Source organism: Gopherus evgoodei, unplaced genomic scaffold, assembly GCF_007399415.2.
Source record: "Gopherus evgoodei ecotype Sinaloan lineage unplaced genomic scaffold, rGopEvg1_v1.p scaffold_117_arrow_ctg1, whole genome shotgun sequence".
Classification (NCBI taxonomy): domain Eukaryota; kingdom Metazoa; phylum Chordata; order Testudines; family Testudinidae; genus Gopherus; species Gopherus evgoodei.
This window is the reverse complement of record NW_022059780.1, coordinates 37,926-55,282: the sequence shown is the minus strand read 5'-3', so window position 1 is coordinate 55,282 and position 17,357 is coordinate 37,926. Positions and strand designations below refer to the sequence as shown.

The window sequence follows — 17,357 nt, the reverse complement described above, 5'->3', positions numbered from 1 at the left end:
GGGGGTCACTATGTCAGCCCTGTAACCCTGGGTGTCAGGTCATTGTGCAGCTTTGATCTAGAGCTCTGATCCCAACAACTGACCAGTAGCCCACCTGGTTACTCCTTACAGGCTGACCTTACCCCCCTTCCAGCCCCGGATTTGCCCCCTAATCATCCTACTGCCACTCAGAGCCACAGATGTGGAGGTGCTGAAGGAGGGAGGGGTGACTCTAGGGTGGGGTTCTTCTCTAAAGATGGCTGGTAGAAAGGTGGTGCTCAGTTCTGTCAGTGACCTGCCCAGTTGCCTCGCTGCCAGGGGATGCAGACATTTCTGTAAGGCCATTAAATAGGATATTTGGCTTCTGAGTGAATGTGAGGAATATGCAATTATGAGAGGGAATTTCCATCCCTCTTTCACATGCAATTAAGAGCCCCAGTGGCCTAATGGATAAGGCATTGGCTTCCTAAGCCAGAGATTGTGGGTTCAAGTCCCATCTGGGGTGACAAGCTACTTCCTTTTTGTATATTGCAAAGAAACCTGGTGTTATTTTCACCAAGGAAGCTGGGAGATGTTTGAACACCAAGTACTGCAGCTTGGGAACAATCCCCCAGAAATGGCATCTTCCACTCCACAAATGCTTTCTAAACCCAGCAGTAGCAAACAGTTAATACCAGTGTTTGTCTGAGACTAGAGTGAAGGGAAGTGTTTACTCCAACACCTCAGTGAAAGAGCAAGGCCGTACTGAAAGAGAATGGGTCTGTCTGGAGGCAAAGCAGACCTTGAGAATGAGCAACAGTGTGAAAAGAAGAGGTTCAAGTGTGTTATAAGTGTTACTTAGGTTGGTCTGACAAATTTCAAGAAAATCCCAATGCTCGTAGACTGGTGCAGACACTGGCTGTTTCTGATCTTTTACGGAGAGTTCATTGAGAAATATTTTCCTTAACTATGTTATGGAATATTGGGTGGTCTATGAAGGCACCATTCTTCCTGCTTTTGCCCTTTGAGACAACACGGCTACATGGCATGAGGCCAATGCGCACCTTCCAGTCAACTGCTAGAGAAGACAACACAGACAGGGGTGGCAGCAGGGCAGACTGGAGCTCCACAGAGATGGTGGGACCAGGTCTCATCAACAGGGAGGTGGCCACCCCAGTATGCACAAGGCTGAGGAAGTGTGGTGTGTGCTTCACCGTGCCCCTACTCACTGCACATGGTGGTGGTGGAGGCCAGTTACTCAGGTAGGTTGGTCTGGCAAATTTAGGGCTTGGCTACACTTGCAGATGTAGAGCGCTGGGAGTTAAACCAGCCCTCGGAGACCGCAGCAGGGAAAACACTGCTGTGTGTTCACACTGTCAGCTGCAAGGGCACTGGAGTGGCCACATTAGCAGCTCTTGCAATGCCACACAGAGTAGTGCAGTGTGGTAGCTATCCCAGTGTGCAAGTGGCTGCAACGTGCTTTTCAAATGGGGTGTGGGGGTGGAGTGTGACAGGGAGTGTGTTGTGTGTATGTGGAGGGAGCGACAGTGTGTTTGGGGGGCTGAGAGTGTGTCAGCATGTTGTCTTGTGTGTTCGGACAGCAGCAGACCCCCCCCCATACACGCACACAACAGCAGCATTCCACACTAATAGTTGCTTTGTCCCAGAGCAGATAAGCAGCCGGCTGTCAGAAACAGAGCTTTGAAAGGGGATATCCGCATGCCTGCAGCCCATTTCAAAACAATGACCAGAGTGGGCACTTGACTTCAGGGGATTATGAGATGTTTCCTGAGGCCAATCACAGTGCAGTAACCCAACACGTCATCCACCCTGATGCCCGGCCATTTCAGCCGAGGCACAGCGAGCTTTATGCTTCTCATGGAGGAGGATTACCAGGAGCGCTCCAGCTGCAGAGCCCAGGCGCTCCATGTGCCTTGCCAGTGTGGACACCTCAGGAGTTAGGGCACCCAGGGCTGCTTTAATGCACTGTAACTTGCAAGTGTAGCCAAGCCCCTAGACTTGCGACCTGACACCTAGGGTTATAGGGCAGACATAGTGACTCCCTTATTGGCCTTGGGGAACCCAAAAACCCTTGTTACTAAGGGCATTTAGGAGTCTCTGTCCCTTAATAACTTCTGGGAGCTCCCCAGCAGGCTGCGGGCGTCAGCCACCACCTGCCTCACAGGTTAGACTCTTGGCGATGTGCCAGCCGCCCCCTCGCTTGAGGGCCCAGTGTAAGAAGAAGGAGGCCCAGTGCTAGCAGAAGGGGGTTTTGATTAATCGAGCTCTGTGGTATGGGCACAGGACTCTTCCACTGTGTCCCTCTGCTGGCTTCTCTTCAGCAGCACCTAGCGGCCCTGGCTCCAGGCTAGTGCCTTGTGAGCTCGGGCATTGGCAGGAAGAGTTGCAGGGTGCTGGGCAGCAGCATTGGCAAACCAGCTGCTGGTAGGTGTCTCTGTGGTATCATGGGTCAGTGAGTTCAGCTGTTAATGGAAAGGAGGGGGGTTTATGCTCCCCCAGGGATGGCACCTGAAGGCTCCTCCTGGGCTCCTCAAGGTCTGCTGGGAGCCGTGATGTCCCCCTTTTGCCTTTTGCCGCCTCGAAGGCTCCCTCTTGGACACAGTGGGTTCACCTGCTGCCTACAAGACTGTGGGGGGCCGCGCTGCAAAAGCCCATCTCCAAACAGCCACGCCGGAGGCTTGGGCTTAATCCTCAAGGCCAAGCGCAAAACCTTCAGCCGGGAACGTTTTGCTCCCTTCCTGTCTCTGACCAAGGAGCAAGGGAGAAGCAGAGGAGACACGCCGGCTCGAGGACGCATCCCTCTCACTTCCCTGTAGGCTGTGCAAAGCCCTTGGCCTGTCTCATGCCTCGTCAGGAAAGCGCGGCCATGCTGCCCAAGCCTGAGTCTCGTCCACAGCCTAGCCCGCCCCAGCTGACGGAGCGCGGAGCCACGCGAGTCAATGGCAGGTTGAATTGGGAGCCTCAGCTCTATCCCCTCAGCCAGGAAATAAGGAACAGGTGATGAATAAAGAAGTCAGGAAATAACAAGGAAATGAAGAGGTTTGTTGAACAGGTTTCTGCCCGATTTAACATCTTCTCAGCTACCGCTCAATGTTAAAGACCTAAAGTCGACCTATCGGCATAAGTACAGATGGTTAGATGGGAATTAAAAGGAGCTGCTGTCACAGGTGTTAGGTGCCTGCAAGCAGCATGCAGACCCTTTAAAAACACTGCAATTAGAGGCTCAGATGAAACGTTTGCCCTAAATCAGAAACGACAATAGGAGGACCAGCAGAACACCACTCTAGGTAAACGGCCGAGTAATGGAGGCCGTTGGAGGCAAAAAGTCATTCCTCAAAATTTGGAAATCAAATCCTAGTGAGGATAATAGGAAGGTGCACAAACTCTGGCCTGTTAAGTGTCAAAGTGTAACAAGTCAGGCCAAGAAAGAATCTGAGAAGCAACATGCTAAAGACACAAAAGCTAAGCATAAATCCGGTCAATGCGAGTCCTGGTCTGTCCCCGCAGAAAGGTGAACCCCCTCTGTGGCTGGAGTGAGCTCCTCTAAGCTGACCTCACTACAGACCTGTGCCAGGTAGTGATCATTGTAAAAGTGTTTCCTCTGATGGTCGGGAAAACGGGACCAGCGGTCCTCAGGCCGGCTGACACAATTAAAATCCCCCCCCCCCCAACAACAAACATCAAGCAGTCCAGAGGAAGGGAGCCAGTCCCTTCCATTGATCTTCCCTCTCACACCTTAACTGGGGACCATACACACTAATATAGCAGTAACCAGTGCCACAGAGCACAAAGTCCAGCAGTAATGCCCTCTCTGGTCAGAGCTCCAGCACCTTCTGTACTTACACTGCAAATGTGAAGAACAAGACTCCAACCCTGGCCAGGGCGCCCTTCCTCCAATCACGCTCTGCCTATTGAGCTACCCTAGAGTTATAGACTCATAGACTCATAGACTCTAGGACTGGAAGGGACCTCGAGAGGTCATCGAGTCCAGTTCCCTGCCCTCATGGCAGGACCAAATACTGTCTAGACCATCCCTGATAGACATTTATCTAACCTACTCTTAAATATCTCCAGCGATGGAGATTCCACAACTTCCCTAGGCAATCTATTCCAGTGTTTAACTACCCTGACAGTTAGGAACTTTTTCCTAATGTCCAACCTAAATCTCCCTTGCTGCAGTTTAAGCCCATTGCTTCTTGTTCTATTATTGGAGGCTAAGGTGAACAAGTTTTCTCCCTCCTCCTGATGACACCCTTTTAGATACCTGAAAACTGCTATCATGTCCCCTCTCAGTCTTCTCTTTTCCAAACTAAACAAACCCAATTCCTTCAGCCTTCCTTCATAGGTCATGTTCTCAAGACCTTTAATCATTCTTGTTGCTCTTCTCTGGACCCTCTCCAATTTCTCCACATCTTTCTTGAAATGCGGTGCCCAGAACTGGACACAATACTCCAGTTGAGGCCTAACCAGCACAGAGTAAAGCGGAAGAATGACTTCTCGTGTCTTGTTTACAACACACCTGTTAATGCATCCCAGAATCACGTTTGCTTTTTTTGCAACAGTATCACACTGCTGACTCATATTAAGCTTGTGGTCCACTATGACCCCTAGATCTCTTTCTGCCATACTCCTTCCTAGACAGTCTCTTCCCATTCTGTATGTGTGAAACTGATTGTTCCTTCCTAAGTGGAGCACTTTGCATTTATCTTTATTGAACTTCATCCTGTTTACCTCAGACCATTTCTCCAACTTGTCCAGATCATTTTGAATTTTGACCCTGTCCTCCAAAGCAGTTGCAATCCCTCCCAGTTTGGTATCGTCCGCAAACTTAATAAGCGTACTTTCTATGCCAACATCTAAATCGTTGATGAAGATATTGAACAGAACCGGTCCCAAAACAGAACCCTGCGGAACCCCACTTGTTATACCTTTCCAGCAGGATTGGGAGCCACTAACAACTACTCTCTGAGTACGGTTATCCAGCCAGTTATGCACCCACCTTATAGTAGCCCCATCTAAATTGTACTTTCCTAGCTTATCTATAAGAATATCATGCGAGACTGTATCAAATGCCTTACTAAAGTCTAGGTATATCACATCCACCGCTTCTCCTTTATCCACAAGGCTCGTTATCCTATCAAAGAACGCTATCAGATTAGTTTGACACGATTTGTTCTTTACAAATCCATGCTGGCTATTCCCTATCACCTTACCACCTTCCAAGTGTTTGCAGATGATTTCTTTGATTACCTGCTCCATTATCTTCCCTGGCACAGAAGTTAAACTAACTGGTCTGTAGTTTCCTGGGTTGTTTTTATTTCCCCTTTTATAGATGGGCACTATATTTGCCCCCTTCCAGTCTTCTGGAATCTCCCCCGTCTCCCATGATTTCCCAAAGATAATAGCTAGAGGCTCAGATACCTCTTCCATTAACTCCTTGAGTATTCTAGGATGCATTTCATCAGGCCCTGGTGACTTGCAGGCATCTAACTTTTCTAAGTGATTTTTTACTTGCTCTTTCCTTATTTTCTCTTCTAAACCTACCCTCTTCCCGTAAGCATTCACTATATTAGACATTCCTTCAGACTTCTCAGTGAAGACCGAAACAAAGAAGTCATTAAGCATCTCTGCCATTTCCAAGTCTCCCGTTACTGTTACCCCCTCCTCATTGAGCAGTGGGCCTACCCTGTCCTTAGTCTTCCTCTTGCTTCTAATGTATTGATAAAAAGTCTTCTTGTTTCCCTTTATTCCCATAGCTAGTTTGAGTTCATTTTGTGCCTTTGCTTTTCTAATCTTGCCTCTGCATTCCTGTGTTATTTGCCTATATTCATCCTTCGTGATCTGACCTAGTTTCCATTTTTTATATGACGCCTTTTTATTTTGTAGGTCACGCAAGATCTCAAGGGTAAGCCAAGGTGGTCTTTTGCCACATTTTCTATCTTTCCTAACCATCGGAATAACTTGCTTTTGGGCCCTTAATAGCGTCCCTTTGAAAAACTGCCAACTTTCCTCAGTTGTTTTTCCCCTCAGTCTTAATTCCCATGGGACCTTGCCTATCAGCTCTCTGAGCTTACCAAAATCCGCCTTCCTGAAATCCATTGTCTCTATTCTGCTGTACTCCCTTCTACCTTTCCTTAGAATTGCAAATTCTATGATTTCATGATCACTTTCACCCAAGCTTCCTTCTACTTTCAAATTCTCAACAAGTTCCTTCCTATTGGTTAAAATTAAGTCTAGAACAGCTTCCCCCCTAGTAGCTTTTTCAACCTTCTGAAATAGAAAGTTGTCTGCAATGCAGTCCAGGAACTTATTGGATAGTCTGTGCCCCGCGGTGTTATTTTCCCAACATATATCTGGATAGTTGAAGTCCCCCATCACCACCAAATCTTGGGCTTTGGATGATTTTGTTAGTTGTTTGATAAAAGCCTCATCAACCTCTTCCGCCTGATTAGGTGGCCTGTAGTAGACTCCCAGCACGACATCACCTGTGTTTTTTACCCCTTTTAGCCTAACCCAGAGACTCTCCACCCTTCCGTCTCCTATGTCCATCTCCACCTCAGTCCAAGTGTGTACATTTTTAATATATAAGGCAACACCTCCTCCCTTTTTCCCCTGTCTATCCTTCCTGAGCAAACTATACCCATCCACACCAACATTCCAGTCGTGTGTATTATCCCACCAAGTTTCAGTAATGCCAACAATGTTAATGTGCATTTCCTGAACACCCACCATGTCCAAGTCTAGCTGCTCCAAAACACTGAACATCAAGCACCTCCTCCTGGGCCCCCAAATCCCTGCCACCTTCCACATGGCCACTTTTACAGATGCCTCTTCCCTGATACTGCCCTTGCTCAGCTGCACAGAGGAGTTTTCATCCCCAATCCCTGCCTGTCACTGCCCAGCAGCCCTCTGGCACCATTCCTGAGGGTCACCCTGCCTCACTCGCTTCCTGCCATGTTGGGAAAGACAGCTGTCATCATTAAAGGTCAGGTGGGCCAACTAGGGGCAGAAGCCCATTCTATGTTTTTCTACTGCAGAGCCCAAGATCAGGGACTCACCTTCAAGGCTGCCCAGAGGTGGGGCAAGTGGGGCAATTTGCCCAAGGGCCTGCAGGGACCCCATGAGAATATAGTACTCTATAGTATTGCAACTTTTTTTTATGGAAGGGGCCCCTGAAATTGTTTTGCCACAGGACTCCTGAATCTCTAGGGCAGCTATGCTTGCCTTGGGTGCAGGCACTGCTGTGCTCCCAGAAAACAAGCAGCTTCTGCACATAGAGGGATGAAAGGACCTACCAAAGCCCAGAACTGAACCAGGTACCTTTAGATTTTCACTCTAATGCTCACCCAACTGAGCTACTTTGGCAGTTCTGTAGCAGTATTTTGGTCTGTTGCTTCTCTGTCTGAGATGTTTTTGTAGCAGTTGCACACAAAAAGGACATCACTGGGAGCAGCACATGAAGACAAGGCTCACTTTAGCCTGCTTTACTCGCTTCCTTACCCTGTTCCTGCCTGAGTTCCCGGGTTGACCTGGTGGCGGAAGGAGACTGGGGGCCAGTGGAGCAGGGAGGAAGTTGATTGGACCCTGAGCTAGACTAGACCCTGATGGCTAGAGTCTGGCCACCACTTGCCTCCCTACCCTGCTGTCCTGGCTTCCCCCACTGGGCGTCATTTCAAGAAGGAAGTGAGGCTTCTGCCTCCCCTCCCCGATTTTCACATCACAGAGGAGTGCAAACAGGAGAACGAACGGCTGCTCCACACCCTCACCGGAGGAACCCGATGCCCTTAGCTGTGGTGAGTAAGAAGTGTCTGTTGGCTGACAGGGCCTGTCCCCCGGGGAGCTGGAACAGCAGCTGCCGCCTCCCCCTTGGCTCCAGGCTGTGGGAAATGCTCGTTGCCTGGCTGCATGGGTGGATGCTGGTCTGTGCTCTGGAGAAAGTCTGTATTGCTCTGTCAACCCCCCGTCTTCACTGAGCCAGTCTGGTAAGGTCCCAAGTGCCCCCTCCGGCCTGGCAGCTGAAAGTCTGTGCAGACATCAACCCCCCTGCCAGCCCCACAGGCAGCAGAAGCGCCAGCCCCCCCAGCACCACAGGGGCACTCAATGCACTTCCTGTGGGGAAATGGCTCCTTGGCATCCAGCTGCTAGAGTGAGAGCCAGGAGAGAGCAGTGTCTGGCTCACCTTGGGGGAGAGAAGAGACCTGATGAGTGCGGATCTCCCTCAGCCTCCCCCGCAATGCTGGTCAGTTTTATTGTCACTGTGATAGTCACTGCTTCCCTTCAGGGCCGGCCCAGAACAAATCCCCCCCTTTTCTCCACAGGCCCTGCCCCCACTCCACCTCTTCCCCCAAGCCACCACCCCGTCCCTTCTCTTCCCACCCTGCACCTTCCTGTCCCATTCCTCTCCCTCCCCCACCTCTTCCCCCTCGCCCCTCCAGCACCTCACTGAAAAGCTGAGCACCTTTTTTTTCTGTTGGTTCTGCAGCCCCGTAGCTCCCATGGAGTCGCTGACTTGGCTCCTTTCACACTCTAGAGAGAGGAGCAGAACCAGGGCTATGGCTGATCTATGGGGCACCAGGTGAGTGCCAGAGGCTTCAGGTGCTGAGAGTTTGCCTGACACCTCAGGGACACAGTGTGAGGTGGTGTCCCGGGGATCTCTATGAAAGGAGCAGAACAGGATTTACTTGGGGTGGGGAGAGAATTGAGAGTGTCTCAGGGGGGTGTAGAGAGGTATTGCCCAGGTGATAGACTGGCTAAAACACAGGCCTCGCTGCAATCAGGATTTGAAACTGCATGGGGGAGCCCTATTAGATTTCAACGCCAACGCCTTAACCACTCAGCTATCGCACCTGTGAGCACAAAAATACCCCAATGCCAGAGAAACTGGTAAAGAATCCCAGTGCCCAGGCTTGAAGTCATCTGAACTACAGAATTCCCACCGCAAACCTGGCTCCCAAAGCACAGGGGGGATTTGGGGTTTGTTCTCTTTGCTTAGCCATGTACAGTCGCACAGAGAGCGCGTTTAAAAGTCTCCCCTCCCACAGAGCGGGAATGGGAAATGATTCTCAACTTGAAGCTTGATGTGAATGAGGATGTCTGGGCAACAGGGCAGGGACTGGCCTTTGCTATAGAAACCAGTGACACACGGAACCAGGCTAAGGAAAATGTTTCCTGGAGTCAGTAACTGGATTAGCAGCAGTATCGTGCAGAGAAATGTCTCACACGAGGAGTCAGCGCATTGGTGGTTTGGTAGCAGAAGTCACTGCTACAGCGGGGGAGGTCTAGCTTTGGTTTCTGGCCAATAGAGGGATGAGTTTTATTGTCTCCAAATTTCAGTAGAAAAATTCAGACCCAAAATGTGTGTGGTGGGGGTGTGATGCAGTAGGGACTGTCTGTGTGGGGAGTGGGAGAGCAGGGGAGGACTTTAGGGGATGGACGATGCCAGGGCCTGTAACCTGAGCTAGGTAAGGGAGGGGAAAGGTCAACACCTTTGCCCGGGAAGGGGAACAAAGGAAGGGAGTGGCAGGAGGGAAGCAGTTTGAGTTTGGGCTTGGGCCTGTGTGGGCGGAATTCAGGGTATCCTAGCTAGGATCCAAGCACCCTGAAAGCCCAGAAGGACTCAGTGGAGGGGTCCTGAATGTGCCTGCAAGCTCTGCTGTAACCGGTGTTCCTGTTGTCCAATAAACCTTCTGTTTTACTGGCTGGCTGAGAGTCACTGTGGGTCCCAGGAAGAGGGGTGCAGGGCCGGACTCCCCACACTCCGTGACAACTGGTGGCAGCGGTGGGATATACTGCACCCCGTGGACGGCGCTTCCTGCAGTAAGTGACTGGGGAGCAGTAAAACGAAGGGGTGATTAACCCCTGGGAGTGTGTGCCCAGTGAGAAGGACTTTGCAGTAACAGGGTCCCCCGGGGGATTGCAGCGAGCGGTCCCAGGGGCGAAGGAGTTGGCAGCTCGACCCTGGCAGAGAGGTGGTGACCTCACGAAGGGCTGGTGCACTAGGGGTCCCCCTGGAAACCGTGGGGAGCGGCGAGCACCTCGGCCTGTGAGTGGCCACCAGGAAGATGTATGCCAAGCGGTGCAAGTGTGACCTGCTGGAGCTACGCAAGCAGAGGGGGTTGCGCCCGGGGAGACGCACCAAGGACCAGCTGATTGCCTAGCTGGAGCAGGGAGACCGCACGAATGAACGGAGCCCTGTCTCTGAGGGAAGCAGCCGAGCAGATGCAGCGCAGGCACCAGTGTCTGTCCCCGCTGGGAGTGGTCAGCCGGCGGACGAGGGCTTCCCGAGACCCCCCCTTCCTAGGCCTAGGGGAAGGGCGGGGAGGAGCCCAGTGTATACAGAGGGCACCCCCGGCCAGCAGGGGAGCCTCACGGCGAAGCCCACCCCCCAGCAGGGGATTCTCCCGGCAACGCTCGGCATCCGTGGAGCGGAGGCGGCTGGAATATGAAAGGGAGCTGAGACGGGAGGAGCTCGAGTTAAAGAGGCGAGAGCTGGAGGAGAAGGCGAAACAGCGTGAACATGAGCGGGAGGAGAAGGAGAAACAGTGTAAACATGAGCTGGACCTGGCCCAGCTGAGGAGAAGTGAGGCCCCAGCTGCGGTGAGTGAGGGGGGACCCAAGTCTACAAAGAGCTTTGATAAGCACTTGCTGCCCCGGCATAAGGAGGGGGAGGACATAGATACCTTCCTGACGGCCTTTGAGAATGCCTGCGAGCTGCACCGGGTTGACCCTGCAGAAAGGGTCGCAGTTCTCACCCCCTTACTGGACTCCACAGCCGTGGAGGTGTACAGCCGACTGAAAGGGGCGGAGGCAGGGGACTACGAACTGTTCAAACAGGCCCTGCTCCGCGAGTTTGGGCTGACTCCTGAGATGTACCGGAAAAAGTTCCGGAGCCAGCGTAAAACCCGTGAGGTCACATACCTACAACTGGTCAACCGGGCGCAGGGGTATGCCCACAAGTGGACGGCTGGGGCCCAAACTAAAGAGGACCTGCTTGACCTATTCATACTGGAGCACCTGTACGAGCTGTGCCCGTCCGACCTGAGGCTGTGGTTGATGGACCAGAAGCTGGAGAACCCGCAGCATGCAGGCCAGCTGGCCGACCAATTTGTGGACAGTCGGGCAGGGGATGGCAGGGAGGAGTCTCGAAGGAGCAGGCCTGCCTCAACGCAGAGAGAGAGTCATCATGGGACCTCCCAAAGGGGGCCTATGGAGAACCCCCCCAAAAGGGGAACATCCAGCGGCAGGTCCCTCCGACCCACTCAAGGGGACCCACGAGATATGGGCTGCTATCGCTGTGGCCAACGAGGTCACATACGGGCCCAGTGCCCCAAGCTCAGGGACAGACCAAGCAGACCCAACCCGCAGAGGGTGGACTGGGTAAAAACCCAATCGGAGGAGGGGCTACATTCCCAGGAAAGGGGGGTTGGCAACATACCACCTGTGGATGCTCCAGGTTCCGGGTTTTTGGTTTACCGGGTGGGCGCGGGGCTGCCCCTCCGGAAAGAGTGCATTGTTTCCCTGGAAGTGGATGGGAGGAAGGTCACTGGGTACTGGGACATGGGCGCAGAGGTGACGCTGGCCCGGCCCGAGGTGGTGGCCTCAGATCGGATGGTGCCCGACACCTACCTGACCCTGATGGGCGTGGGTGGGACCCCATTCAAGGTACCCGTGGCAAGGGTACACCTGAAATGGGGGGCCAAGGAGGGCCCCAAGGATGTGGGGGTACACCAATATTTGCCCACTGACGTGTTAATGGGAGGGGACCTTGAGGACTGGCCTAGTAACACCCAGAGTGCCCTGGTCGTGACTCGTAGTCAGAGTCGGCAAAGGGCACTGCTCCCCGACAACGGGGAAGGTACTCGACCCGAGGTGCAGGACCCTAACCCAGGGAGCGGGGAACGCCCAGGGGCACGGTTCAGAGAGGCTGCGGCCTCAGACCCAGCCAGCAAGAGAGAGCCGGTCCCCATCCCTGTCCCAGCTGCTGAGTTCCAGGCCGAGTTGCAGAAAGATCCCTCCTTGCGGAAGCACAGGGACCGGGCTGACCTTAGTGCGGTACAGACCATGAGGAGAGGTTGCAAGGAGAGGTTCCTGTGGGAGAAGGGGTTCCTGTACCGAGAATGGGCTCCCCCAGGGGAAGTAGAGTCATGGGGGATCAGGAGGCAGCTGGTGGTTCCCCAGAAGTTCCGTCACAAGCTGTTGTACCTGGCCCATGACATCCCTCTCGCAGGGCACCAGGGAATCCGGCGCACCAGGCAGAGGCTGCTACAGAACTTTTACTGGCCTGGGGTCTTTACCCATGTCCGACAGTACTGCCAATCCTGTGACCCCTGCCAGAGGGTGGGGAAGGCCCGGGACAAGGGGAAAGCGGCTTTGAGGCCTTTACCCATCATAGAAGAACCTTTCCAGAAGGTGGCCATGGACATAGTGGGACCCCTCAGCAAGACGACCCGGTCAGGGAAGAAATACATCCTGGTGGTGGTGGATTTTGCCACTCGCTACCCCGAGGCGGTGGCCTTGTCCTCTATTGAAGCAGACACAGTGGCAGATGCGTTGCTGACAATTTTCAGCCGGGTGGGGTTCCCCAAGGAGGTCTTAACGGACCAGGGGTCCAACTTCATGTCGGCCCTGCTCCGGTCCTTATGGCAGAAATGTGGGGTCCAGCACAACTGGGCCTCAGCGTATCACCCCCAGTCCAACGGGCTGGTAGAAAGGTTCAACGGGACGCTGAAGATGATGCTAAAAACATTTATGAACCAGCACCCGCAAGATTGGGACAAGTACTTACCTCACCTGCTGTTTGCGTACAGGGAGGTACCCCAGGAATCTACCGGGTTTTCACCTTTCGAACTGTTGTATGGAAGGCGGGTGAGGGGGCCCCTAGACCTGATGAGGGACGAATGGGAGGGGAAGGCCGCTCCCGAGGGAGAGTCAGTGGTGGAGTATGTCCTGACCTTCCGGGAAAGACTGGCCGAGCTCATGGGCCTGGCCAGGGAGAATCTGGCCCGAGCCCAGAGGAGGCAGAAGGTCTGGTATGACCGCACAGCACGAGCCCGTGCCTTCGCCACCGGGGATCAGGTGATGGTTCTCATCCCCGTGAGGAGAAACAAACTCCAGGCCGCCTGGGAAGGGCCCTTCAAGGTGATCAAGCAACTGAATGAGGTAAACTATGTGGTGGAGCTGTCAAACCGGGCACATCACCGTCGGGTGTACCATGTGAACATGATGAAACCATACTATGACAGGGGGAATGTGGTGTTGGCCGTGTGTGGACATTGGGAGGGGCAGGGAGATGACCCCTTAGTAGATCTATTCCCTGGGACAAAAGCTGGTTCCCCCCTGGAGGCGATTCCCCTCTCTGATCAACTGACCCCGGGCCAGCACGCTGAGATCAGAGGGGTGCTGCATCTGTACTGACAGCTGTTTTCCAACCAGCCTGGACGCACTAATTTGACTGTCCACCGGGTGGAGACCGGGTCACATGCCCCTATAAGATGCTCCCCTTTTCGGGTCACTGGGAAAACTGCCCAGGATCTTGAAAGAGAGGTCAGGGACATGCTGGCTTTGGGGGTGATCCAGCCGTCTTCCAGCCCTTGGGCCTCGCCAGTGGTGCTAGTCCCCAAGAAGGATGGGTCAATCCGGTTCTGTGTGGACTATCGAAAGCTCAATGCCATCACCGTATCTGATGCCTACCCTATGCCCAGGCCTGACGAGCTCCTAGACAAGCTGGGAGGTGCTCGGTACCTTACCACTATGGATCTTACCAAAGGCTACTGGCAAGTGCCGCTGGACGCAGATGCCAGGCTGAAATCAGCCTTTATCACCCCTCTGGGGCTCTATGAGTTTCTGACCCTGCCCTTCGGCCTCAAGGGAGCGCCGGCCACCTTCCAGCGCCTGGTGGATCAGCTACTGAGGGGGATGGAGAGTTTTGCCGTGGCGTATATTGACGACATCTGCGTCTTCAGCCAGACCTGGGAGGACCACATGTCCCAGGTTAAACAAGTCCTAGACCGACTCCGAAAGGCTGGGTTAACAGTAAAGGCTGAGAAGTGCAAGGTGGGGATGGCTGAAGTATCTTACCTGGGCCATCGGGTGGGGAGCGGCTGCCTGAAGCCGGAACCAGCCAAGGTGGAGGTGATCAGAGACTGGCCTGCTCCCCAAACCAAAAAGCAGGTCCAGGCCTTTATTGGGATGGCGGGGTACTATCGAAGGTTCGTGCCCCACTTTAGTGCCATAGCCGGCCCCATCACTGAACTGTGCAAAAAGGGGAAGCCAGACAAGGTGATCTGGACTGAGCAGTGCCAGGAGGCTTTCCGGGCGCTGAAGGAGGCTCTGGTTAGTGGCCCAGTTCTGGCAAACCCAGATTTTGACAAACCCTTTATGGTGTTCACTGATGCCTCAGACGCGGGACTGGGGGCAGTGTTAATGCAGGAGGATGAAAAGGGGGAGAGACACCCCATCGTGTACCTGAGTAAGAAGCTGCTACACCGGGAACAAAGCTATGCGGCCATCGAGAAGGAATGCCTGGCCATGGTGTGGGCCCTTAAGAAGCTAGAGCCATATCTCTTTGGGCGACACTTCACCGTGTACACCGACCACTCTCCCCTGACCTGGCTGCACCAGATGAAAGGAGCCAACGCCAAGCTCCTGAGGTGGAGCCTGCTCCTGCAGGACTATGACATGGACGTGGTCCATGTGAAGGGAAGTGCCAACCTGACAGCGGACGCGTTGTCCCGGAGAGGGGGCCCTGAACTTCCCCAGGTCACTGGGCAGAGTGACCCCGCTCAGTTCAGTCTCGAAGGGGGGAGAGATGTGATGCAGTAGGGACTGTCTGTGTGGGGAGTGGGAGAGCAGGGGAGGACTTTAGGGGATGGACGATGCCAGGGCCTGTAACCTGAGCTAGGTAAGGGAGGGGAAAGGTCAACACCTTTGCCCGGGAAGGGGAACAAAGGAAGGGAGTGGCAGGAGGGAAGCAGTTTGAGTTTGGGCTTGGGGCTGTGTGGGCGGAATTCAGGGTATCCTAGCTAGGATCCAAGCACCCTGAAAGCCCAGAAGGACTCGGTGGAGGGGTCCTGACTGTGCCTGCAAGCTCTGCTGTAACCGGTGTTCCTGTTGTCCAATAAACCTTCTGTTTTACTGGCTGGCTGAGAGTCACTGTGGGTCCCAGGAAGAGGGGTGCAGGGCCGGACTCCCCACACTCCGTGACAGGGGGTTTCTCTGGTTTGGTTTGCTTTTCTCATTTGAAATGTCCTTGATCATTTTTCTGGGAAAACTGTTTGAACAAGGCCAAGGAAGAGTCAGAACAATTACAAATCTCCATGGGAGTGAGGGGGTCTCTCAGCACCAGGGGAGGGGTGGAGATTTTCATGGACGGGAGTTGAGGAGATAAATGAGAGGCTTTTGCTCCAGCAGAGGGAGCGGCTTGGCAGGTTCATTTTTACCAAGTGAAACCCTCACCCGTTGCTCCTCTGCTGGTGCTGCTCCACCTCAATCCCCACTATCACCCCCAGCATGTGACCTACAGCTTCCCACTGACAAAGCCCTTATCTATCAGATACAAAATCCCCTGTCTGCCCCTTCTCCCAGCTGAGCCCTCCCCCCACAGAGCCCAGGACAACCCCTACCTAGCCATGTCGGGGAGTTGGGCTTAATCTTCAAGGCCGAGCGCAAAACCTTCAGCCAGGGACATTTCGCTCCCTTCCCACCTCAGCCCAAGTGGCAAGGGAGAAATGGAAGAGACACACCGGCTCAAAGATGCCTCCCTCCCACTTCTCTATAGCCTTCTCTGATGTTATTAATATAAACTGGGACCGTAGAGATCATTGCTGCCACCACTGTTATATATGTGCAGCAAATATTGTGCAAAGGTTGTCGTGTGAGGTGTCTATGACAAGGTTATGATTTGCTGGTTATAATTATACTAGCTGTATGTGTGTACCATTTTTGTATCTGAAGTTATGAACATGGGCTATGTACTTGTATCTCAAATGTATTTGATTCCAGGTAGCCTCAGTGATGCATTTGGTCAGCTTCTTGGGAAAGGACTATTCTCAGGAAGTGCCCAATCAAGAAACGCTTCACTGACACTGGACTTTGGGAGACGCCAATCCACATCTGAGCTTTCCTGGGAACATTCAAACTGACAGTCCTGGGACAGAGGGGAAGGCAGCCAGGAAAAATGGAGAAACTCAGCCACTGTCCCTGGGTAGGTTTGAACCACAATCCTCTCAATTAATGGTGGAATCCACTGAGCCATTGCACCGCAGAGACCCATATGTGTGCTAACCAAGGCTGCTGCCGCCTAGAAGCCTGCACATCTGCCTGCCAGCACTAGTGCTCACAAAGCACTAGTGTGGATGCTGGAGGCTGGGTGCTGGCTGCTGCAGGTACAAAGCCAGCAGAGTGGTGCAGTGGAAGCATGCTAGGTTCATAATCCCGCACTTAATGGGTCAAAGCCATCTTCCGCTGTGCATGGGCTTGTTCCTTTTTCCCCTGGGCCTTCAAGCAAGGCTGTGACCAGCAGAGCACCAAGAGCCTAGACCATGAGGCAAGAGGTGGCTGAGGTGTCAGCCTGCTAGGAGCTCTCTGGCTGCCTGGGCACGGTGAGGGCCTCCTGTCCTGGCCTCAGGCCGCAGTGCTTCTTGGTCCTCTTTTCCCACCCACACCGGCAGGCAGCTGCTGCAGGAGAACACAAGGGAGGCTCTCCGGGTGCTAGGCAGCGTGTGTGGCTGTCAGGGGAAAAAGCTGAGGCTCCCGACTCGATCTGCCATTGACTCGCATAGCTCTGCACTCAGTCAGCCATGACAGGCCAGGCTGCGGATGTGACTCAAGCTTGGGCAGCATGGCCGCGCTTTCCTGACGAGGCATGAGGCAGGCCAAGGGCTTTGCACGGCCTACAGGGAAGTGGGAGGGAGGCGTCTTCGGGCCGGCGTGTCTCGTCCATTTCTCACTTGCCACTTGGACAGAAGTGGGAAAGGAGCGAAACATACACAACTGAAGATTCTGCACTTGGATTAAACCCGAGTCCCTGACATAGCTGCTCAGAGATGGGCTTTTGCGGAGCAGTCCCCACACTCTTCCAGCCAGCAGGTGAACCCACTGTGTCCAAGAGGGAGCCTTTGAGGTGGCAAAAGGGGGACATCATAGTTCTCAGCAGACCTTGAGGAGCCCACAAGGAGGCTTCAGTGGCATCCCTGGGGGAGCATAAACTCCCCCTCCTTTCCCCCTTCTGTGCCCATAACACAGAGCTCGATTAATCAAAACCCTCTTCTGCCAGCACCAGGCCTCCTTCTTCTTACACTGGGCCTGCAAGCGAGGGGGCAGCTTTCACAGCACCAAGAGTCTAACCTGTGAGGCAGGAGGCGGCTGATGCCCGCAGCCTG

At 53.6% G+C, this 17,357-nt stretch overlaps 1 non-coding gene across 1 annotated transcript; it reads left to right on the top strand.

Annotated features, from left to right (window-relative positions):
- Positions 1–411: 411 nt before the first annotated feature.
- On the top strand, positions 412–484 carry TRNAR-CCU. The gene has a single exon. It is a non-coding gene; the product is annotated as a tRNA-Arg (tRNA).
- The last annotated feature ends 16,873 nt before the right edge of the window (positions 485–17,357 follow it).